The 24,532-nt window shown below is 40.2% G+C and overlaps 1 protein-coding gene across 1 annotated transcript in view; it reads right to left on the bottom strand.

The window, feature by feature from the left end:
* CCDC102A (coiled-coil domain containing 102A) overlaps positions 1-24,277 on the bottom strand; it is a 402,094-nt gene extending 377,817 nt beyond the window's left edge. The window contains exon 1 of the mRNA XM_044081499.1: positions 24,208-24,277. The gene's annotated coding sequence lies outside the window, so the exon portion shown is untranslated. The remainder of the gene's footprint in view (positions 1-24,207) is intronic.
* Between the last annotated feature and the right edge of the window lie 255 nt (positions 24,278-24,532).

Below are 24,532 nucleotides of genomic sequence, written 5' to 3'. Positions count from 1 at the left end.
AAATGTCTGACATTGCATGTTTTGATTATACTGCTGTTAAAAAGCATTTGTTAGAATTGTTTAGGCTAACACCTGAAATGTATAGGAAAACGTTATGTGAGCAGAGATGCAAGGCAGATGAAAGTGTGTGTAAATATGTTGCTGAACTGAGCACTTATTTCCATAGGTGGATGAGTGGATGTCAGGTCACCACTTTTAAAGGGCTGGCAGACCTTTCTGGTGAGGGAACAAGCCCTTAGCACTTTGCCTGAGGACATGAGGATCTGGTTAGCTGATAGACAATGTGCTACTTCAGAGGAGTTGGGGAAGAAGGGAGACCTATTTATTCTATTTTGTTTTTTGCACTATATGTCACGCTTTTTATATAGGTAAGACCAATAGATGCTTGAAAGAACGTATTCTTGAACATCTCAGAGATATAACGAACAAAAAAGACACAAATGTTTTAGCAAAACATGTAGAAGAACAGAATACAAGACATATTTTCAACTTCATGGTTATACAAATAATAAGTAATAATAATAGAGGGGGGACATAAAGAACAGGGTAGAAGAAGTAGACCAGAAATGGATTATATTACTTCAAGCAGATAAGCCCCCAGGACTGAATAATGCTGTCTCTCTGAAACCTTTTTTAAAATCTAGACCATTAAAACATTAAATATATATTGTTTTATGGTTTTATGTGTTGATTGTTTTATATATGTTAGATATATGTCAGATGATGTCATAGAAAAGTATTATTTGATTGGATGTATTTGGTTTAAAAACCAATGCTTTAACTGTTTTAATGAGTCTGAAGAAGCGATCAGCTGTTTTAGATCATGAAAGCGCTTACTCTTGTTTTTTATTAAAGAAGATTTTGCTGAAAATGAACGTATATATGGATTTTCTGCTGAAAGTGAATGTATATTTGGATTTACCAGCTGTGGTCAACCTGTTTCTTTATTTTTGTCATTTTCTCTTTGAGGTGTAAGCTGGGCATTAATCCAGTCTTCTGAACTTTTTGTCTGTTATTTTCAATTTGTGGTTAGAGACTGGAACATGACTGAAGGTAACTACAATATCAAAAAGAATCAATGTGAACGACTAGTTGGGTTGCTCTCCATAGACTCTAACCCTCTGATGCTGAATCCGGTTTTTCCGGTGAGTGATAGAGAGCAAATAGACTATGATACTCATAAAAAATTTACAGAATCATATAGAGACTTGGAGAACAAGATGTATAATTCTAAAAGGTTACAGTGGCAATGATTTCATTTAGAGGCATCATTAAAATATAAGATAGTACCAAGAGGTCTCGGAGTATTAAATATGCCAACATACGGAGAAACATATCCTGATTTACTTCAGAAATGGCAAAATTTGAACCTGCAGCTTAGTTATGATTATATGCACCTGCTTACTGAATTTTTTAAACCTCATGAAAATGAATTAGCAGATGAGATAAAAAAGCTACAAGGGAAGTTGGTGAACAACTTTCCTGCAGAGGTAATAGGAAGTAAATTAGATGAATTAGCTGATAACATACAAGGCTATGATAAGAGACTTCAGAATACCAAGATGAAGAAGTTGCAATGTGATCTCAATGACTTCCAATGTAAAGAAGTCTTCTCATGGCCCAGGAGAATGCTTTTTAACACTGAGACTGCAGAGAGAACAAATATATTGAGTGTTTCTGAAACACTCAATCTAAATGGTACTGTTTCTTTAAATAAAGACCTTGGTGAAACTACTGACATCAATGCCAGATATGGAGATATAGAACCACCCACTACTGAAAATGACGAAAATATGAATGAAACCTCTTCATTGATTTCCACTACTAGAACTGTGGAAAATTAAACTAATTTGTCAGTTTTTTGGAACAGAGAGAAACCACACAAACTTCCATTCTTCCCTTTGTATTAAAAAAGGCATTACCTATAAGGGACAGATCGAGCAGCAAAAATCGAAGAGGGAGAACGCGACAACAGAAGGAATGGGGGAATTCTTCCAACACAATAACAACCAGGAGCAGAAATCAAAAGACTTGGTAATTAATCTATCCAGCTTTTGTTTAACTGATGCACAAACTTCTCTTTTGAACAGGGGCTTAAATTTCATTCCGGCACAAAGAACAGTATTAATAGATGTACTAAAAGAATTGAAATTATTTTCTTGTACCTTGACATTGAAAACTGTTTTTAAAAATATTGGAATTCATAGAACTGAACAAATCTTTAAACAACCTAGTGTATATGTTCCAAAAATTCATCCAACTGTTGAAACTTTCACTAATATTTGTGAGAATGAAATTAGAGCAGTTCATGCTAAAAATCTTCCATCTATGTTTCATAATTTGAATAGGTCAGAAACCGAAGCATTAACACAATTAAGAGAATCTCACAGTATTGAGATAAGGCCCGCTGACAAGGGGGGCAGTATTGTTGTAATGGATAAAGTATTTTATTATGAAAAAAATGATGGAACTTTTAAATGACACGGAAACCTATGTTCAAATCAATGAGAGACAAATAAAAGGTATAATAGATAGAGTATCTGTTTATATATTTGATTTATTGGTTACTAAACAAATATCAGAGGAGCTATTTGATTACTTTCAGATAGAATATCCGACCATTCCTGTTATTTATGGCCTACCCAAAGTTCACAAACATATTAGTCCGCCCCCCATGAGACCCATAGTCTCTAGTAAAGGATGGGCAACGGAAGCAATTTCCATTTATGTTGAAAAAAATTTACAAATAGTCCTTAGTCTATGTGATACCATACTAAGGGACACTAAAGCATTCTTGAGATTGCTATATAATAAAACAAGAAATCTAGATAGAGATTACATGTTTGTAACTATGGATGTTACCTCATTACTTACAGTAATACCTAACAAATGTGGTATTGAAAGATTACGTGATATTTTGAATTTGAAGCAGGTCTTTCAGAATGCAAAAACCAATTTGATATGTGAATTACTTGACATCGTATTAGAAAACAATGTTTTTATGTTCAATGGAAAATTTTATTTACAGAAAATTGGCGTAGCGATGGGGACGGCGTGTGCCAACAGCTACGCCAATTTGGCATTCTGGGAAAATGAACATGTGTTAAATAACAATATGTATGCAGAAAAATTATATGGTACATACGTTTTGTAGATGATGTTTTTTTTATTGTGGGGAAGTACAACCGAGGAATTGCAAGGAATGGTAGAATACTTACATAATACTACTGAGTTTCTTAGATTTACAAGTCAATATTCTAAGGATTCTATAGAATTTTTGGATGTCTTGGTAAGAAAGACAGACTTAAATGAAATAACCACAGGGGTGTACAGGAAACCCACATGGAGAAACAATATTTTACATAAACTGAGCATGCACCCTACATTTGTACATAGGAATGTTGTAAAAGGACAGTTTATGAGAGTAAGTCAGTTGTATAATACGAATGAAGGCCTTAATGATAGAGTAAAAATACTAGAGGAGGAATTCATAGCCAGAGGCTATAATAAAAAGATATAGATAATAGTATTCAATTTACAGTAGATAATAGAGATGGCAGATGTAAACCTTTCTTCTCAGACACAATAGAAGAAGACAGAAATATACAAGACACGACTAATATGAAAGTCAGATTTCTCATAACTTACTCTAGTGACATTAGAAGGTTTTGTAATATCATTGAAAAAATTGGAATATATTACTTTCAGATTCTGAGTTACAGAATGTATTAGAAGACAGACCTAGTTTCTGTTTTAAAAATAAAAAATCTTTAAAAAGGCAACCTTGCTATAAATCAACATCTAATAAACAACTAAAGCAATCACAAAGGTTAGGGACTTCTCCGTGTAGGAATTGTATGGCATGCAAGTAAATTATATAATAAATATACATATAAACATCCCACTTTAGAATTCACTGTCAATGTTAATTTCTACACTGATTGTAGAACACAGAATTTAATCTATTTTGTTTTTTGCACTATATGTCATGCTTTTTATATAGGTAAGACCAATAGATGCTTGAAAGAACATATTCTTGAACATCTCAGAGATATAACGAACATAAGAGACACAAATGCTTTAGCAAAACATGTAGAAGAACAGAATACAAGGCATATTTTCAACTTCATGGTTATAGAAATAATAAGTAATAATAATAGAAGGGGGGACATAAAGAACAGGGTAGAAGAAGTAGAACAGAAATGGATTATATTACTTCAAGTAGATAAGCCCCCAGGATTGAATAATGCTGTCTCTCTGAAACCCTTTTTTAAAATCTAGACCATTAAAACATTAGTTAGATATTGTTTTATGGTTTTATGTGTTGATTTTTTTATATATGTTATGTATATTATAGGATACTCAAACTGTTTTTAACAGGATTTAAGGTAGTTAGTTGTATATTTGTTGCACTTGAATCAATTAATCAATCAGATGATGTCATAGAAAAGTATCATTTGATTGGATGTATTTGGTTTAAAAAACAATGCTTTAACTGTTTTTAATGAGTCTGAAGAAGCGATCAGCTGTTTTAGATCGTGAAAGCGCTTACTTTGTTTTTTATTAAAGAACATTTTGCTGAAAGTGAACGTATATTTGGATTTTCTGCTGAAAGTGAATGTATATTTGGATTTACCAGCCGTGGTCAACCTGTTTATTTATTTTTGTCATTTTCGCTTTGAGGTGTAAACCGGGCGTTAATCCAGTATTCTGAACTTTTTCTCTGTTAAGAAGGGAGACCTATACCTGGCAAGCAGGGCAGCCCTGCACAGGAAGGAGACCCTTCAGTACTGCTCTGGGGTCTACAGGAACCCAGGGTGGGCAGCACAGACTGCCCCAACAGAATTGGCCAGTATTAGGAGAAGCCACTAGTCCAGGTACACATCCAGGAGCTAGAGTTAAATATTTTGAATGCAACCAGTGGGGCCATGTGGCATACAGGTGTCCATGAAGGCAAGGTGGGGAACAAAAAGTGAGGGAGCCAGCAAGTGGGAAAGACAAAATGCCAATAGTAGGTTGTCTTGGGACAACAAGGGTACCAAACTACCACCATAGGCTATATACTATTGTACTGAATGGCAAAGAGGCCATTGCCAAGAGAGACACAGCCTCTGATATAACCATTGTAAAGCCTGCAATGGTTACAGAGGAGCACTACTTGCCTGGGCAGTCTACTCCAGTCAGGGCTTTAGGAGGGATCCCATTCCAAATACCTATGGCTAGGGTTCACCTTGACTGGGAGGGTGGAAAAGGAAGCCAGCAAGTAGGTGTGTTTGAGGATATACCTGCAAATGTCCTGATAGGGAATGATTTTGATATTGCAGTACCATGTGCTTGTGCAGTTACATGCAGTCAGGCTTGGAGACAAGCAGGTAAGTCTGGTAGCCTGGGGGAGACCCAGACAGACTGCATACTTGCAGCCAGAACTGGTGAGGTGGTTATTTCAGGGAGGGAGCTACTCTGTAGCAGTGAGACTGAATGTGAGCTACAGCTGTTTGTGGGTACTGATGTTTCCTTGGACTGAGTGACTGCAAAGGTAGAGGTGAGTAGTAGTACCCATGCTGACAGTGAGGCACCACTGTCTGAGGATGCCAGACTTCCTGTGGAAGGGGAGATGGGAATGGTTACAAAAAGAGAGTTGAGTCGGGCTCAGCTCTCAGACCCTACATTGCAAGGCCTGAGGCAGGTAGCTAGTGAGGTACCTGACTCTTAAGGGAAGGGGGAATCTGTATACTGGGACAAAGGGTTACTAAACAGAGAGTGGACCCCTGAGGGAGGGCTAGAAGGTAAGAGAGTAAAGCAGTTGGTAGTGCCTAGAGCCTACCATCTGGTGCTTCTAGCCATAGCCCATGATATTCCCTTTGCAGGTCATATGGGCATAAAACGTACAAAGAGGCATATTATGCAGAATATCTATTGGCCTGGAATTTCCAGAGATGTAACAGGGTACTGCAGGACCTGTGAGCAGTGCCAAAGGGTAGGCAAGGCAGGAGAAAAGGTGAGAGCTCTTTTGATGCCTTTGCCTGTGATTGAGGAGCCATTTCAGAGGGTAGCAATGGATACTGTGGGTCCTCTGAGTACCCTAAGTTCCACAGGGAAAAAGTATATCCTAGTGGTAGTGGATTATGCTACACGATACCCTGAGGTGGTGACTTTGTCTTCCAGTGAGGCAATGAAGGTGGCAAATGCTTTGTTAGAGATTTTCAGCAGGGTAGGTTTCCCAAATGAAATACTGACTGACAGAGGTGCCAATTTCATGTCAGACCTGCTTGCTTGTCTGTGGAAGTCTTGTGGGGTGAAGCACATTAAGACTACACCCTACCATCCCCAGACTAACGGTCTTGTTGATGGGGTTAAACTCTACATTCAAGTCCATGCTACAGACATTTGCAGATCAGTTTAAGAGGGAGTGGGACAAATATTTGCCCTATCTGTTGTTGCTTATGGAGAAGTTCCCCAGGAATTCACAGGTTTTCACCCTTTGAGTTGATGTACGGGCACAGGGGCATAGGGTGAGGGGACCTCTAGATTTAATTTGAGATGAGTAGGAAAGTGAGTGTGAGTCTCACAAGGAGTCTGTTGTGGCATACTTCCTAAACGTCAGGACAAGGCTCAGGGAACTCATGGGCTTGGCCCAGGAGAACCTGGCAGAAGTCCAACAACAGAAAAAGGTGTGGTATGACAGGAATGCTTGAGCTAGAGAGTATGCTGTGGGGCAGCAGGTAATGGTTCTCATTCCTGTCAGACACAACAGGCTGCAAGCAGCTTGGGAGGGACCATGCAAGGTGGCAAGAAAGGTAAGTGATGTTAACTACGTGGTGGAGCTGCTAGACAGAAGGCAGGGGCACAAATTGTACCATGTTAACATGATGAAACCTTACCATGATAGGGAGGCCCTTGTGCTGAGCATTTGCAGTGGATTGCAGGAAGAGTCTGAGGGAGATCTGGGGACTGATCTCCTCAGTGATGCTCGGGCTGACACCTCAGTGGAAGGGGTAGTAATGTCCCAGCAGCTATCTTCTACCCAGGTTTAAGAAATCTGAGCAGTGTTGCAGGAATTTGGGGATATGTTCACTGGAAACCAGGGTGCACCCACCTGGGGCAGCACCAGGTGTACACATGACCCCAAAGGCCTATTAGGCAGGCCCCTTATAGAGTGCCTGAGAGAGTCAAACAGACTCTGAGGGAGGAGGTACAGGAGATGTTGGAACTAGGGGTGATTCAAGAGTCCAACAATCCCTGGGCCTCCCCAGTGGTGCTGGTGTCAAAGAAGGATGGTAGCACCAGGTTCTGTGTGGACTACAGGAAATTAAATAGTCACACAGAGTCAGATGCTTACCCCATGCCTAGGACAGATGAGGCTCTAGAGCAGCTGGGTGGGGCCAAGTATCTTACAACCATTGATCTTACCAAGGGTTACTGGGAGGTGCCCTTGACTCACAGAGCTAGAGAGAAGTCAGCCTTTGTGGCTCCATTTGGCTTGTATGAGTCCAGAAAGATACACTTTGGGATGAAGAATGCCCCAGCAACTTTCCAGATGCTGGTAGATCATATCCTAGCAAGAGCGGGTGGGTTTGCCCTTGCTTACCTAGATGATATTGCCATCTACAACCATTCCTGGCCAGAGCACCTTCAGCATGTCGGGGAGGTGCTGGGCAGACTACCGAGGGCAGGGTTGACCATTAAGCCAAGAAAATTTCAGGTGGGTATGGCAGAGGTCTCCTACCTAGGATATAGAGTGGGGAGTGGTAAGATAAGCCCAGAACCTGCCAAAGTGGAAGCCATTCAGGCATGGCCTGCACCTGTTACTAAAAAGCAGGTGAGGGCATTTTTAGGGACAGCAGGGTACTACAGAAAGTTCGTCCACAGTTATAGTACCATAGCTGCTCCCCATACAGACCTTACAAGGAAGAACAGGCCAGATAAGGTAGTGTGGACCCCAGCATGTGAGCAGGCATTCCAAAAGCTTAAAGAAGCTTTGGGAGGACCCCCTGTGTTAACCAGTCCAGATTACAGCAAATAATTTGTTGTGCAAGTAGATGCTTCATACCATGGGGTGGGGGCTGTACTTAGCCAGATTTCTTCAGAGGGAGAAGAGCACCCAGTGGTTTATCTCAGTTGTAGGCTCCAACCCAGGGAGGAATGCTTTGCAGCTGTAGAAAAGGAATGCCTAGCCATAGTGTGGGCACTGCAGAAACTTCAGCCTTATCTGTATGGAAGGAAATTCACTGTTATGACAGATCACAACCCCCTAACATGGTTAAACAGAGCCAGCCAGCAAAATGCCAAGTTGCTAAGATGGAGCCTGGGGTTGCAAGCATATGATATGTCAGTGCAGCACCGCAGTGGGATTAGCAATGCCAATGCAGATGGGCTCTCAAGACAGGGAATGGGGTAAGGTATATTCAAGATAGACCTAACTCTCTCAAGCAGCATTTCTCAAGGGTCACTTGAAAAACTAGCTTCAGTTCTCCCGGGGGGGATGTGAAGGCTGCCAGCCTAGCCAGATAGAATTTTATAGATAATTCTATCATTTGTAAATATTAATGTAAGACACAGGCTTGTCATCTTAAATGGAAAAAAAACTGCTATTATATGTGGAACTGCAAAAAATGTAGCAACATTGCACACTCTGCTGGCAGAAAGCTGACCAAGTAAAACATGTTGTAACCCTTTGATCTAAAGTCGGCTCCAGTCTTTCTAGATGAAGACATTCTTTCTATTGTTTTAACCAAGAGTTAAATTGCTAGATTTAAACATGCAAATATATTTTCATCGCTCTGCTTCCTGACAGCTGCAAGATAACAAAAGGAGATGTTAAGAATGTAAATGTAATTTCTGTTAGCCTGGGAACCCAGGGAAGTGTGAAGAATGATGTAATGGGAACCAGGAATGTAATTTTAAAAACAGAGAGAATCAGAGAGCTTTAAACATTTTTGTCTTGACCATCTAACTCATCAGCACTACCTGTGTTCTATATGTAAGTTATTTTAGAAGTGTGCTTTCTCTTAGGAATAGCTAGAAATTAGAAAGATTAGATAGAAACTAGAAAGATTAGACTAAGTGTTTTTCTGTGATGTCAGAACTGCACTACTGAATTATTTTAAGTATTTCTCTGTGATCTCTGAACTCTTGACTAGCACTGTGTTGTAATAAGTATTGTCTTGTGTTTTTATTATTAAATATTTTAAAACCTTTTAACTGTGGCTGTCTTGTATAGAGATAAGTTAAGCTCTAAGAGTACATTGCATGTATAAAAGAATCCTGTACCAAGTCACTCTAATAAGCCTTGACTGTTTAGTTATACTACCAATTGGATAATAATATTGCACAGTAATAATTGGACACCCTTTTAGGGGCCTTTAAGTAGCTGATAAATATTAGTGGTTGGTGTCAAGCGGTACTACTGTATAGTCTGCAGAAAAGGGGCACAGCTGGAGAACCTGGCCAGCCTTCCCCAGGGGTGTCTGTGTGGTTATATAAACTCTTCTCAAAGTGTGTGTGTGTGTGTGTGTGTGTGTGTGTGTGTGTGTGTGTGTGTGTGTGTGTGTGTGTGTGTGTGTGTGTGTGTGTGTGTGTGTGTGTGTCAGCTACTTGGGCAGGAACATGAAGCACTGGTTGGACAGAGAGGGTGCTGGACATTTTAGCTTGCCCACTAGGCTGAGATCTGGACTCTATAGCTGTGCCAGTGGGGAGTCTTACTGGGGACCTGGAGAACAAGGAAGCGCCCAGCCCCAGACTGACTGTGATCTCTGTGTGCTCTTAAGGGAAATTACACTTTACTGTGTGTATTTGTTATCCTTTCCTCCTATATGAGATGCCCCTCACTGATGTTAGTGGTGAGGATTGAGGCTCCTTGATTGCTGGGCCAGGTGACTATGCCTGTACATTTACCAGAATATTAACAGCTTGTTGATTTGAAATTCAGATTCTGAAGTGTTTCAAACTAATAGCACAGTGATTTATATTTGTAGATGTAAGTTGTAAATTACAAGTGTATTCCACATCTTCTTACAGTTCATCCAACTTGTTAAAGATATGCTGACTTTACTGAAAAAGATACAAGTATTAAGGTTAAAAAACATATAAAGTGAAGAAAACTGATGCAGAAAGAAGGAGAAGAGGGGGCACAGATACAAGTAGAAAGTGCAGTTAAGTACACTTACCATAAATGTAGATGTTCGAGTGTATTCACTGTTGCAGTCATTACATTAGGGTAATCCTGCTGGCAGGTTGCCCTCAGCCGGCCTGAATTCCAAAGTCTTGGGTCCTGCATCAGCTGCTGTCGCCCCCTCCCTGATGTCAGGTCATCAGGGGTATAAAAGAAGTAGCAAATGCCATTTTCTTCAGTTTTTCTTGCCCCAGATGTCAGGTGCCCCCAAAAAGGGTAGCCAAATGTTATATAAATACACCAGTATAAATGTTACCTTCATCTATAAGAAAATACACCCCATAGGTAGTATAAATCATAGAAGGAAAGATAAGATCCAAAAGAAAAAAGGGGGAAGGTGGTTGGGTAACCTGGACTGCAACAGTGAATACACTCGAACAACTACATTTATGGTAAGTGTACACAACTGTACTATGTTCTTCGTGTTTCACTGTTTCAGTCATTACATTTGGGTAGACAGCAGTAGGAGCGGCTAAGAGACCCTGCAGAACTGCAGTGGCAAAGCCTGCCCTGGATTTAGAGTAGAGTGGCAGATGATAGTGCTTTGTAAAGGTGTGCACTGAACTCCAAGTAGCCACCTCTAAAATATCTCTGGTTGGTATTCCCTGGAGAAAGGCTGCTGAGGTGGTTGCAGCTCTGGTGGAATGAGGCCTAATTCCCTTAGGCACTGGCTTGCCATGGTGTAAGTAGCAGAAATGAATGCGGTGGCCTAACCACTTAGAAATAGTCTGCTTTGAGATAGGCTTTCCTTGTGATCCTGCAGCATATGCCACTAGTAATTGTTCTGTCTTCCTGAAAGCTTTGGTTCTGTCCAAGAAGAATCTAAGCTGTGTGTGTATGTCCAAAGAATGCAGAATTCTCTACCCCTTGCTCTGTGGATTTGGGTAAAAGATAGGCAGATGGATGGCTTGGTTAAGCACCATACTGGACATTACTTTAGGCATAAATGTTGGATTTGTCCTCAGGGAGACCCTGTCTGGATGAAAAATGATGAAAGGTTCCACAGCCATGAGCGCCTGTAGCTCTGAAACTCATCTTGCAGAAGTAATTGCTAAGAGCAGCGCTGTTTTCCAAGATAAAAACTTCATGTCAGCAGTAGCCGCTGGCTCAAAGGGAGGTAGGGTGAGATTTCCAAGATATAGTTGCGGTTCCATGCAGGTATTGGTAGTCTCCTGGGGGCCTTACATTTTTGGCTCCTCTGAGGTACTGCCTTAACAAAAGGATGAGAAAAAAGTGTTGGCTCTGTATTGTAATAAGCCAAAATGGTAGAGGCATGAATTTTAATTGATGAAAAAGATAGGCCTTTGTCCAGCATCTCAGTTAAGTATTGCAAAATCTGAGGAATATTTGGTACCATTGTATCAGTTCCTTGTGCAAAATCTCTTCCATTTTCCCGCATAAGACTTTCTAGTACTAGGCCTTCTGGCTTCCAGAATGACATCCATCACAGCTTTACTGAGAGGTGTTTTTTGTATGACTACATTATCCACCATGCTGTCAAATTTAATGTCCAGAGTTGGCTGTGCATGATCTAATTGTTTTCCTACGACAGTAGTTGAGGTATTTCAGGAAAGGTCCAAGCTGGGTATAGAGATAAGTTTATTAGTATTGGATACCAGTACTGGCATGGCCAGTTTGGGGCAATCAGTGTCATCTTTGGCTTCTCCTGTCTGACCTTTAGGAGCACCTTGGGGAGGAGAGGCAGTGGAGGAAAGGCATATACTGATAGGGCGTCCACTTTCCATGCTTGTCTGTGATAAGTCCTTGTGCAGAATCTTTTTAGTTGGTAACTGAGAGGGGAGGCAAGTAGATCTATGTCCGGGAATCCTCATTTCCTTGTTATCATGCTGAAGACTTGTGGACCCAGTTTCCACTCATGAGGATCCATGAGGTTTCTGCTTAGTTCATCTGCCAGAGTATTTTCCTTTCCTGGCAGGAATTGTGCCTGTATATGTACTTGGTAAGTCAAAGCTGTGTCCCACAAGGTCATGGCTAGTCTGCAAAGGGGGTAAAAATGTGTGCCTCCCTGCTTGTTTATATACCACATGACCATGGTGCTGTCTGTCTTTATCAGTAGTTGTCCCGGATGAAGTAGGTCCTTGAAGGCTGTCAGGGCATTTTGCACAGCTAACATCTCTTTTTGATTGATATGTAGATGCATTTGGTTTGAGGACCATGTGCCCTGAATGCCTCTTCCTGCCATATGGGCTCCCCAGGCATAGTCTGATGCATCCATTGTTAGTGTCTGCCTGGCTGGAGGTAATGTGAATGGCTGTCCCTTGTTCTGGTGACAAGCCTTTGCCCACCATCGAAACTCCTGGTGCAGGCAGGGGATGAGAGTAATGACTGTTTCCAGGCTGTGGCAATGTTGAGTCCAAACACTTTTTAGGTACCATTGATGTTTCCTCATATGCAGTCTTGCATATGGAATTAGTAGGATGCAGGATGCCATGAAGCCCAAAGCCTGCAGAATTTTTCTTGCAGATAACTGGGTCTTTGTTGCCAACATTTTGAAATAGGTAGCCAGTTGCCTTTGTTTGTCTGGTGTGAGATAAGCCATCTGGGCAGTTGTATTCAAGCTTGCACCCAGGAATGTAATCTCTTGTGAGGATACTAGTTTTGATTTCTTTTTGTTGACTGTGTACCCTAGGCATGTTAGAAGTCTTTTCATGAACGCCAGGTGTTGAAGGAGAATGTCCTTGTTCTCTGCTTGAATGAGACAGTCGTCCAATTAAGGGTATATTTGTATTCCTCTTTGTCTGCAGAATGCAATTACTGGTGCCAGGCACTTTGTAAAGACCCTGGGTGCAGTAGATAAGCCAAAGGGCAGTGCAGAGAATTGGTAATGCATTGTACCTGCCTTGAATCTGAGGTATCTTCTGCATGGCTGTCTGACTGGAACATGCAGGTATGCCTCTTTTAGGTCCAAAGTCACAAGCCAAGCATTCTTGCCCAGCATGGGCAGAAGCTGTTGCAAAGTCAACATTTTGAATTTTGGAATATCCAGAAAAGTGTTCAGAATAGATAGGTCCAGTATTGGCTTCCAGGCCTTGTCCTTTCTGGGTACCAAGAACAGTCTTGAGTAAAAACCATGTCTCTGCTCTTGCTCTGCTACTTGTTGAATGGTCCCCATGTCCATGAAGGATGAGACTTGCTTTTGTGCCTCTGCCCATTGATTTTTTGGTAGATCTGGCCAGACGTTTGCCTTTGGCAGAGTATGGAAATGGAACTTGTAGCCTTGTGACACTATGTTTAGAGCCCACTTGTCCTGGGTTATGATGTGCCAATTTTGAACAAAAAGTGCTAATTTTCCCCCTAAGGGTGCTGCCAGAAGATAAGTGCTTGGTGCAGGCAGGGGGAAGTCATTGAGGCTGTTTTCTGTATGTTTGTGATCTGTCTTCTCCAGCTTTGAAGGTAGAAGCACCCCATTGCTTGGATCTGTAAGAACCTTGCGCCTGGGATCTGCCCCTTTGAGGTCTGTCTGACACAGGAAAGGACCAATTTTTTTTAGACCAGTGTCTACTAAATCTAGGTGGCTGTACTTGTAAAAAAATCTTTGACAGTTTGCATAGATTTAGCTTTGTCCTCCATTTTCTTTAACACCTCTTCTGCCTTAACACCAAACAAAGTATCATGCTGTAAAGGTGCATCTAGTAATTTAACTTTAACATGATCAGGCAGATTTTGTTCCTTTAACCAAGCATGCCTCCTAATTACAGAACCCGTAGCTGCGGCCTTGCAGGAAGCCTCCCACATTGCAAAGTATGCTTTCCAACTTGTTCTGCTGCATACAATAAATCCTGCATTTCTTTGTTTTCTGCACATTCAGAATTTAACATTTTCTGTTTAAGCAATCCCATGACATGTTGCTGATACCTAAGTATATGAAATTGACAGTTTAAGGCCCTTACAGCCGAAGTAGCAGATGTGTAAACCTTTTTCCCCACCTATCCAGTGCCCTTGAATCTCTGTCAGAGGGGGTTGGGTTTCTTGCAGTGGAAGCCTCAACTCCCTTTAGACCCTGTGAAACAGTTTCTGGGACAGCAGCAGGGTTTTTAAAAAGAAATTTGTGTGAGTCAGGAACCCTTTAATATCTGTCAGGCTTAACAGGGGTTGGAGGTAAGGAGTCAGGTGTCATACTAGACTCTGAAAACACATCATCTACAATGTCAAACACAGGTGGAATGGCTAAAGGCCTGTGCTGAGGTAGTAAAAGAAAATCCCTGAGCCTCTTTTTAGATTCTGAGAAATCTTGGCTCTCCCAGTGGAAATGCTCCATCATGGTATGCAAGGTTTCCCTAAAGGAATAGTCCTCAGGAGGAGATGCTGAAGCAATAGATTCTTCAGCATCAGAATCCTCATGGGGGGAAGAGAATATCCCTGATCAGAAGAGGAATCAGAAGAAATAGAAACCTGATCTGAAGATTCATAGTCAGTGTCTTGCCTAGGCCTCTTATCAGGAGGGGGATGGGAACCCCTGATCAAGGTAATCAAGTCTTCGGACATTTTGAGCATCTGTTTTTTGGGCATAGAGGCCTGTCCACGTGGCTCTTGAGTTTGTTTTCTTGTTTTAGAAGGTGCTTTAGTCTTTGTCTTTGAAGCTGAAGTTGTTTTAATGTAAAGATGTTTAGGTCTGAATACACCCTCAGAAGCCGGTACCTGCTCAGCGACTCTGGACCCATCTGAGGGATTAGCGTCCAAGGCTCCAATACCTTGCGTATCCAGCAGCATGGCTGACTTCACGTGAGAGTCGGTAGCAGCCTGTGACTCTAAAGTAGCGGGTGTCAGCGGCTGCGAAAGCACCTCACTAAGAACTGGTGACTGGCTTAGGAGAAGCTTTGTCGGTTTTGGGCCTCGGTTGTTTTTCTCTATCCTTTTCTTTGCATTTTTTGTAAACTCCAGTAGTTGGATGGCTGTCCGATGACATTTCAGGATAATTAAACTGCCGTCCAAAAAAGTTTAAAGCAAAATCATACTGACGCTTAATAGTGCGTTGGTTAAATCTAGCACAAAACCAAAAACCAGAAACGTTGTGATCAGGGCCTAGGCAAGGAATACAGTAAGAATGAAAAACTTTATGAGGTATTTGCTTACCACAAGAAATACAATTAACTTTTTCTGACATCGATCTGGAGCAAGAAAAAAGTTTCCCCAACGGGGTACTTAGCTTTATTGAAGACTTCGGATCTGAAACTCAAACACGAAAATCACAGAAGTCGGCCGACCGGCACTTGCTAACTGCTTCTGCTTCGGGCACCGTACGGCAAGAAAGACTGAAGAAAATGGCATTGGCTACTTCTTTTATACCCCTGATGACCTGACGTCAGGGAGGGGGTGACAGCAGCCGATGCAGGACCCAAGACTTTGGAATTCAGGCCGGCTGAGGACAACCTGCCAGCAGGATTACCCTAATGTAATGACTGCAACAGTAAAACACGAAGAACATCTGCAGATTCATCAGCATATTGGATTGCATCTGTATTTCCCAGTACGGTCAAATCCCTGTATGAAGAAGTATGTGTAGCATTAGGATATAACATACTCCCAACAGGCAGAAACAGGGAATAAGTGATGGTACCTTCCATCTAACAAAATAATGCCTGTTCTCTAGATAACTAATGAACCACATAGTGGCACTAAAGCAGAGACTATGGTTACCCAAGATCTCAAGAAGTGTATTATGTTTAACAGTTTCAAATGCTACAGAAACATCCAAAAAAGTGCTCCTACTATGATGGGGATAAAAGACTTTAACCCTGTCCATATGAGTAGAATTCCAGGTGGAAACTGACCTCGCTATGGATGACAAAACACTGCACAGGTTCATAGATTAGTATTAGGCTAACTGCCCTTGCAAGCCATTTTAAGCCTAGCCAATTATCCTTTGTGAGACTCAAACTCTGCACCTTTTGTTTGTAAGGAAAACACCTTAACCATTTGGCCACCCGCCTAACCCAATTATCCCACACTATCAAGCTGGCCAGTACTGATGTTATGGTTAGGTGTGATACAATGCTGAGACTTAGAAACAAGATGAAATGTTATTAAGTGTTGCAAAAATTGTCAATATACTTTTAAGAATTTTTATAAGGTGGACGCAAGAGGGACAGGACAGTATTTGTTTAATGATGACAAACAACTCCATTTTGAAAAGGAACAAAACGTGCCTTTTTCCATGTATTGGGGAATAGGTTCTCACTGATAGATCTCTTAACTAGCATGTTCTGAAAAATTTAGAAGTAAGTTTTCAACTGCTGTCAACCTTGGTTTCAGCTTGCAGAGAAATGTGTACAATAGGCTACATGAGGGTGTTTAAAGAATGAAAGAAAACAACCATGTTGTGGTGAAACATGACAATCAGGTTTTAGGTCACTTCTTTTTACATCATCATGACAACACACATTCCAGACTGAGTCATAAACTCATGATTTGCATGAAGGAGTTCGGAGTAGATTTATTAACAGGGTTAAGCAGCTTGTAAAAGCTATTTACTAGTACTCGTTAAATGTATGCATCCTTGTAAATTCTCTTAATTTACCCAGATCTGTTTCAAGTCTGGACTGATGGTAATTAGACCAGAGATAATTTACATGGAACATCATAACTTTTATTTGGGTAGTGATCTGAGAAAGGTTTTTGAGTGTAATACATTATCTTTACAAGCGGGAACACATTCAAGAAGGTTGCAGTGAAGTATCACACTGCATCATCTAGTGGAAAGTGGCATTGTAGCTTCTATCTAATAGATCTCAAAATCCAAATACAGTATAATTACAAGTAGTAAACCTCTGCATAGGTCTTGAGTAGCACATTTGTAACATATGGCTTTAGCATGTGCCCATACAGCAAACATTGTTAAGTGATCAGTGAAAGAGTCTGCTATGTTGCCTACCTGTATAATGTATTTAAAGGCAGCAGGGAGGAACCAATCAGGAATACTCTCCTACCTGGAATTTATGTCCACTCCAGCTGTTTACAGTTATTAACTGTGGGAGATCATAAAGATGAACAGAAAGGTGCTAAAACTCAACCACTGATTAATTCTAATCTGTATTAAGGTCACCCTTAATAATCAGTACAGTACTGATATTACAAAGGTGGCAGTAAAGGCCTTTTATACTACTGAGAAATATAACTCTGGTGGAACCTGTAGAACATCGGACCTACTTGCCAGGTAAAAAGCAAGTGGCATTATCACTAAAAAAGATCGCAATCTCTTACCACTGTGTGCCCTGTGCAATCATTTGTATATTATAACCTAGAGGTGAGACCTCTGAGATGTGGGTAATATGTTTTAGCCATGTCTCTGGAATGGAATCCCAGCTGGATACTAGTGACCTAGCTAGGGATAAAGTTGTGTTTCTGATATTTCTTGTGCTAATGTGCGCAAGCTTGAGACTGTTGGCATTCTGTCACTCACAAGTATGTGTGTCACCAACAATACTTTGGTGTGCAGGGCAAGGACTGAGATGAATATTGACAGAAATATATTTGATGCATTTTGTACAAGCTGAGGCGCACATGATAATGCAATAACTTTTGTATTTAAAGTATGCCTTACAGGGATCCAACAGATTTTAAGAACAGTATACCTGCAATTCATCACTAGTTTGTTAGTTTGTTACAGTACCAAGGAAATATGACTTGATATACAATTGCTAAAGACCTTAAAAAACAATACTCACTCCACAAGACAATTGAAACTTTCACAGTTAGGTAAGCTTAGTCAAGACGAACAGCACAAAATATATGCAGGCATATAAATGGCTAAAAACATGAAGCAAAGCTTGTAATAACAATGCATTTCTTCCTACTACAAGATTGGTTCTAGGTTGAGACTGCATATGCCAACAGTTGCTGAAACTAAAACAGATAACATAATCATCATAGCTATAGAAGGGTGGGTGGCAAAGCAGAACATCCACGTATCTGCACCAAGGTATATTGGGAGGGTGGCAGAGTAGAATGTCCAGCTCTGCACCAAGGTGTAGTTTTCCTAAGTCCTCATTTGAACCCAAAGAGCTTGTGTGCTGTAAAAAAAGATGGTCAGTGGTGCTCAATGACTTGTTTTCCACCTGATGTTGCAGAAGTAGTAGGTAGTAGTGGAAGTATCCTGTAGCTTAGATACTGTGCATAGAGGTCACAGTGATAGGTCATAAGTGACCACAATACAGCTGTAGTAACCTTCAAATCAATGTCCTGCCCTATCTCGGTCAGTGACTTTACTGCTATTTCCTTTCTCCCACACAGCTAATTTCTGATGAAAGAAAATTACGAATTAGCCTCCATTGATAAATCCTGTATATGCCATAAAAACCTAATTATACCATGACCCCCCCATTAATATTCCAAAATGTGCACGCTGATTGGTCAGCGTGCACGTTGTAAATCGACTTATACTAATGGAAAAAGGTCCGGTCGCCCGGACTTTTTTCATTAGTATAAGTCTTTTTTAAAACACTGCCTCGCTATGTTAAAGGAGTTTAACATAGCGACACAGGTTTAACAAAAGCAACGGAGATCTCCGTTGCTTTTTTTAAAGCTGTCTCGCTATGTTAAACTCCTTTAACATAGTGACACAGTGTGTAAAAAGCAACGGAGATCTTGCTTTCTCCGTTGCTTTTTTTTAAAACCTGTCTCGCTATGTTAAAATTTTAAACCTGTCTCGCTATGTTAAACCCATTTAACATAGCAAAAAAGTTTGTAAAAAGCAACGGAGATCTTGCTTTTTCCATTGCTTTTTTCAAAACTGTCTCGCTATGTTAAATGGGTTTAACATAGCGAGACAGCTTTAAAATAAGCAACGGAGATTCTCTGTTGCTTTTTTTAAAGCTGTCTCGCTATGTTAAACCCATTTAACATAGCGAAACAGTAAAAAGCAATGGAGATCTTGCTTTCTCTGTTGCTTTTGCCCACAGCTCTGACGTACTGCGTAGGCATGCGCAGTACATCAGAACTTCCGCGGAATACCAGACAGCTGCGGAAGGGCAGCAAGGAGGCATTATACAATGCCATTATTTAAGAAAAGTAATTATTTTTTTCTTAAATAATGTCATTGTATAATAGCAATAACCCACTTCTGGGTGTGGGTAATGCTGGATTTACCCACGGTTGGCTTTGTTTAGTCACTCGGGCTTTGCTCTCGGGACCAAACCACGCCAACCGTGGGTAAATCCAGCATTACCCACACCCAGGTGTGGCTTATTGCTATAAGATTCACCATAAACTAGGCTAACAGTATATTCAGTTTTTTTCTTAAATATACAATACAAAAGTACAGCATTCAAGAGTGGAACAAGTGACTGAGTGAATTATAAAATTATAATTTTACATGCAGGCAAATAAATTAGTATAAATCCAATAAAATATTTGAAGCTATCTGCAGGGACAAATGGTTATTATCGGGTAGGGCCCTGGATAGGAAAGCAGAATGCATGTGAAACAAACAAAAACTTCAAGCTTTAGTCACACCTAACTGGTTGTTGATTTAAAAACAACACAGCATTTATCAAATGCAACAGTAAGGAAAATGCACAGTCCGTTTAGCTGGTCACAGTAAGCCTACAGCTTTTAAATTCATAGGGCACCATAGAGAAAAATATAGTTCAGCAAACAAGGTTGTTCTTGTTTTATTGTAAGCAAAGTGAATCGGAAAGTATGCTCCCTTATAAACATTATCAAAGAGTTTATATTGCTGACATTCTGAAATACCGAATGGTTCAGATGTAAAATGCCTCCCTACCCAGCTAGACAACAGATATATTACCCCAGATTAAATGAACAGGTGTTCACAACAGAGAATTTAGACTCACACACTAAAAGAGAGTAGTGTAGTTTTAAACTAAAAACACTATTTAAAACTAGGTCTCTATTGTAAGGTAGAGAACATGACATTTGCCAATGCTTAAGCACATGGAATGGCGTTCCCACAAATATAAGTAAGCTATATGTAGCACTCATATGCAACAGATAATATTCAGTGTATCTGTACGTCATGAAAGTCTTTATTAAAATATATTGTTGGCACAGTTGCTTTACAAACTTCACTTGCTAATAAGTAAACATTCTGACTTATAGAAACAGTGGCTCAATTAAACAGACATTAAAACAATGCTTAGTAGGGCACTGTGAGATTGTGCATGGCATCAGCTAGCTAAATAATGTTGAAAATATTTGCATGTATTATGAAAAATGTTAAAGTAAGCTGCAGCTAAATATAGGAATTTAAAAAATAAAAACTGGAATACTAAACCGTAAAACACCAAATTCAAAAGCAAAAAACAGCTAAACACACAAAATCCTTCACTTTATTAAAATCATTCAGTAAACGCTTTCATCTTAAACGTCTCTTTATCATTTAATCCTTGGAAGGGGCAGGCATCCAATTCCACCTACCATAGATACTCCCTCCAGTCAAGTTCATCTTCTGCATCAAATGAATTCTCATAATTCAGAATCTGTTCTAAAACAAAAACTTTAAAATTTCTTTGACAATTGCCTTGATTGTAGTGCCTACTGAGGGCATTCTTATAACCCTTAATATTTATTGCATATTGATGTTCATAAATCTTATGGCTCAGTTCTCTTGTAGTTCTACCCACATAAAATGCATTACAAGAAGCACATAAAACACAAACTTAGATGCAGAAGATGAGCTTGACTGAAGGGATTAAATGATAAAAAGAATTGTAAGGTTTTAAGTTTTTTTTATAAAATGGAGAAATCGTAAGCATTAATTAGCAATGTTCATGTGATTTATCTAATTGCTTAAACAGAGTGTTTGCTTCTTGTTACATTCAGTCTAAAGAACTCTTGTATAGAGACGAAAGCACTTACTGAATGATTCATAGGTTCATAAGTTTGTACTAGGCTATCGGCCCTAGGACCTATACAAGCCTAGCCATAACAATTCCCTGGCCATTTCTTCCCACAGTATTTACTTCCCTGGACCCCTGTCTAGCACGATGACTGACGTGATCCCCAGGATGAATTTCCTATCTCCCATCCAGTCGTCAAGGTTCCTTTTTGAAGAGGGCCAAAGAGGTGCTCTGCTTGACATGTATGGGCAGTCTATTCCAGAGTCTGGGGAGTCTCTGGGTCAGGAACCTATCTCTCCAGCATGTTTTGTTCATTGTGATGACAAGGTTTAGATCCCTGGAGCATGTGGCTCTGAGGGACTGGGATTTCTTTAAGTGTAGCATGTCAACAGCTCTGGGTTTGACATGGCCTTGTATGTTAAGCAGAGATCGCCTCTGAGTAGACAATATGCGACAGAGTATAGCTGGAGGTTTTTTAGACAGTCAGCATAGGACATCTGCTTTAGGCCTGTAATTCTTCAAGTGTGGCATTTCTGCGGCCCTTCCAGTTGTTGTAGATATCTTGAGAGGTACATACCAAACGGGGAATTGTATTCTATAATGGGTCTAATGAGGGATGAGTACAGTGGGACAATAACCTCCTTTTCTGGATGAAAAGCCCTTAGTGATGAGGTGTGCCACATAGAAGGATTTTCTGACTGTTGTGGCAATGTGGTTATCAAAGGTGAGACCACTGTCCACCTGTGTCCCTAAGTCCCTTATCACACTTTCGGTGTTTAGTGTACTGCCAAAGGAGATAACATTTCTTGGCATTGAGCCCATGGCTCTGGCATCAAGCATCTGTTTCTGTAAGGCCCTTTTGTAGAATATCCACATCATTTGGGGATTCAATAATGGCTCCCAGTTTGCAGTTATCTTTGTCCCTTATTGTTGGCCTGTACTTCAGAGAAGTAGATGCCAAACAAGAGTGGCCACAGGACTGAACCCTGAGGTATTCCACTTGTCACTTGTCTGGAGCTGGATTTGGAGTCTTCTACTTTTACAGTGTGGGTTCTTTCAGTAAGCCAGTTGGCAACCCATCGAGTGACATAGAGATTAATGCCCAGCTTAGTAAGTTTATCTATGATTCCAGAGTGGGGGATGGTGTCAAATGCCTTGGTGAGGTCCAGCTAGGCTGTGTGGACCACCTTACCCTTGTCCACGGCTCTAGAGACTGATTCAAAGAAGTCAATCAGGTTCAGGAGACAAGATTGTCCCTTCACGAACCCAAATTGCATGGGGTCCAGTGTCTGAAGGTTGCCAATGTCCTTGTTTATAAGTTCCATGATAACACTTTCCATGGCCTTGCAGATCAGGCTCATCAGACTGATGGGGCAGTAGTTTTCAAGATCCAAGGTGGATCCTCCCTTGTGGGAGTGAGCACGAAGCCTGAGGTGAGGCTATGATTAAACATGACACTTAGGTTACGTGCCAGTTCATTTTGTAATTCATGTAGTACACATCCTGGGATGTCATCTGGTCCCATAGATGCTGTGTTCTTACCTTTGGAGAGTGTGATTTTTACCTGTGTGGCCATTATTACCAGAATTTGGCAATCTTTTGGTATTGAGATGGGCCCTTTATAAAGTGAAGGATTTTATGTGTTTAGCTGGGTTTTTTTTTTCTTTTTAAGTATAAGAATTTACAGATGTTGTGAACCAGACAATAAAAGTACTAGCTGCTTGTCAAGGTAATTTCTATGGATAAAGTTGTGTTTCTCTGATTTTCAGCAAGTCTTATTTACATTCACATATTACTCACCACCTACAAGTTATACATAGTAACTCTGAGGTCACTGTACCTTGGAATATGAGAACTAGCCCCAGGTATTGTGACTTTGAACTTAGTAGTCAAAACATCGGTCTCAAAATTCTAGGGACCTCAGAATAAACAAGTACCTCGCCTGAATAATTTGACAGTAGTAAAATGGAGTTATGGCGTTTTGCAAAGAGAGAAAAAGATTGGTGACGTAACCACTGCAAATCCAAGACCAGGACACTGCAGTGCGTATTTAGTTTATGCTCTCGAGAACAGAGTTAAAATGAGAAAGTTCAGAATGCCTTGTGCTTCTCAAATAACAATACTTATGGGTATTTTTGGAACTTGCTTTAACTCCACAGGCAAAGGCTGCAAGACAGTTGCGAGAGATTCATCCATAATCCCAACATCTGAGACATTGCCAAAAGCAGACATAAAAATACAGTCTAATGAGGTCTGATTTTGAGCCTGATTCACTGCTACAGTCCAAAAAGTTGTAAGGAATGACAAAACGTTTAACTTATTGTCTGATAATGACAAGGAAGAAGCACAAACAGTACAGATTTACTTGAGTACTCTACATTTATAGCTTGAATTCATCAGAATAGCTGGATTAAATGCCCGTGAAGACAGGGTAATGGAGACATAATCAGAAAATAGATGAAAGAAAATTAACTTAGAAAGTACAATGAACTGTAACTGGACTCATGGTCCAGTACTCTATTCTACTAAAGATGTGTCCAGTTTAGGCTATATAGGCACACCTACTAATCATGTATCCCCAGGTTACATAGCTGAATTGTGCATATGTTGGGCTTCACAGCCTGCTGAATATTAGTTAACTGCCGAGATTTTCACTGACCATTAACAGCTTTGGAAGCACCTGGGTGTACATATGATGATCTTGGCAAGTATGGAGGTAAAACCCACATTAAAGTCTCTTCCCACTACAAAACTAAACCCATCTCCATTTGTCAGTGTCATCAGAAATAAATGAAAAAGGTTTTAAGTTCATCTTGGTATAGCCCATAAAGTTTTCCTACAATCAAGTGTACCTAATTGTAGTCTAATCTTGACTACAAGCCACCTCCTCTTCATTACCATACAGTTCTTCTATCAAATAACAACAAATTTTGCTGTATTAATATATAGACCCCACTCATGATTGTACCACACTAGATACTCACTGTCCTCTCTAAATTCTTTAAATTGACATGCTTCTTTGGTAGGCCTTATCATCTCATGCAATAGGATATCTTGTACAGTGTGTTTGTTGACTGCTTTGTTTGATAAGGGATCCAAGTTGCTTGACATTTCAAGATACACACATAATGTCTGCCATCTATGCATTATGGTGATGTATGAATGCGATAAGTCAGGTTATTAAAATATGCATTTTTTTTAAAGAAAGAACCACTTTACCTTTAACTTCTGATGTAAAGAAACAAACCGAGATTCATAACTTCAGTGTCAGTTGTAGTGAAGCTGGCTGTAGGTAAACAAGGAAAAATATCACTTATCAAATAATTAGATTATAATTATATTTAAGTATTAAACAACGGCATCTTCAGTGATGTTATACACCCTACAAAAAAGCCAGGCTAGCAGGAAATATTAGCACAAAGTTAATAAAACAGCTATGAGGTAACTGATTAACCTTAAATACATTAGTCTGCACTAGTAAAAGAAAAAAACAGTACATTCCTCTTTGACTGATGCATACCTCTGAACGACACCTTACGTTTAG

This window comes from Protopterus annectens, chromosome 8.part0 (assembly GCF_019279795.1).
Source record: "Protopterus annectens isolate FY-2018-M chromosome 8.part0, PAN1.0, whole genome shotgun sequence".
NCBI lineage: Eukaryota > Metazoa > Chordata > Ceratodontiformes > Protopteridae > Protopterus > Protopterus annectens.
This window is presented reverse-complemented; position numbering and strand designations above follow the sequence as displayed.